This window comes from Vicia villosa, unplaced genomic scaffold (assembly GCF_029867415.1).
Source record: "Vicia villosa cultivar HV-30 ecotype Madison, WI unplaced genomic scaffold, Vvil1.0 ctg.001901F_1_1, whole genome shotgun sequence".
Classification (NCBI taxonomy): Eukaryota; Viridiplantae; Streptophyta; class Magnoliopsida; order Fabales; family Fabaceae; genus Vicia; species Vicia villosa.
The window spans coordinates 141,381-143,017 of record NW_026705770.1 but is presented as its reverse complement, the minus strand read 5'-3'; positions in this window follow the sequence as shown (position 1 = coordinate 143,017).

Here is a 1,637-nt window from a genome sequence, read left to right as displayed (position 1 = left end):
TGGGTAATGTGTGTTTGTGTAATTTTTCATCTTTTAATTTCATAGTTTTGGAAATGTTAGGGTTTATGTAATTTTTACTCATTTCATGAATCTCTTGTTGCCATGTTGTTATGTAATGATAAATGATGTTATTGTTGCATGAATTGGGTGTTTAATGAGTTGATTTAATGATTTTAAATGCTTATGTTCGTTTGGGTTGGATTGGGTATGATTGGAAATGTGTTTTGCTGTCAAAACTATCAATTTTTATGCTACTGTTACGTGGGAACCGGTTCCCATATGTGCCAACCCGGTTTCCCATAGTAAAAACCATAAACGAGCATTTTAAGAATTCAGAACCTGGTTCCCACATAGGGAGGAACCGAGTTCCACTGTGCATTTTGGAAAAATGTTTGTAACTTAGAAATAGCATAACTTTTGATCCGTAACTCCGTTTTATGCGTCGTTCGAAGCGTTAGGAAGCTAATGAGATTATCTATATGATAGGATAGAGTTGGTTGATATTAAATGGTTTAATTTTAATGTTAATATATGGATAACATGTGACTTACTTATGTGTACATTATGAATTAATGACTTGTGACTAATATTCATAGATGTGTTAAGTGATGTGATATCCATGATATGTTGGGATGAATATATATATATATATATATATATATATATATATATATACTATTTGAATGTGTCTTGTTGATAATGATCATTTAAATGTATATGTATTGAGATGTGGATTGAGTAATGATGATGCTAGAATTGAATACTTGTGATTGATTGATGTGTGTTGAGTGATGCATTGTTTGGCATTGAAGTCATGTTGTGTATATTGTGCAATGTTGGAAATATGTGATTGTGTAGTTTAAGAGATAGAGAGATCGTCTTAAATGCATGAGTCTTGTTTTGTTGCACACGTACACAAGCATGAGTCTTTAAAAGTGGCAATGTCGGGTAATCTCGCGAAGATTATTTGCTTGTCCCAAATCTAACGCTGAATGGGATTTGAAAGCTTAACGTCGTATGGAGCTTTGAGGTGGTTATCTAGTCTATAGAGGAAAGACAATCGGCATGACCGGAAATGATAACGGATGAGATCCACATGCATATCACATTGAGTCACACTTGAGTCGCACGTGTCGGTGTGAAATGTTGTTGTTGGTGTGATTTATGTGATATGAATTGTGTGGAATGATGTTGGTGGATATGCATATATGTGGATTTGTGATTCATTTGATATGAATAATTGTTGTGTTATGAATGTGATATATGTGATTGAAACATATGTGATGTAGAAGTGAATTTATATGTACTAATGATATATTTATATATGTGTGAATATGTGAATTATGTTTGATTGACGATGATACATGAGGTAAGAGAGGTGATTACATGTATACTTGTGATAATAATGACACGATTCCAATGATGTAAATATATTCTATGATGTTTTGTGGAATGGGATAAAGATGAATATGTGCATTTGGTGATATATGTTCATACTTGCGATACATCGGTGAATCTTATACATGTCTATATATTTGGAAAAACATGTATATGTGATTATGTGATGATAACTTGTATATTTAGAATATGATTATGTTTGAATACAATTGTTACTTGTGAACGTTGTCGAAAAGGAT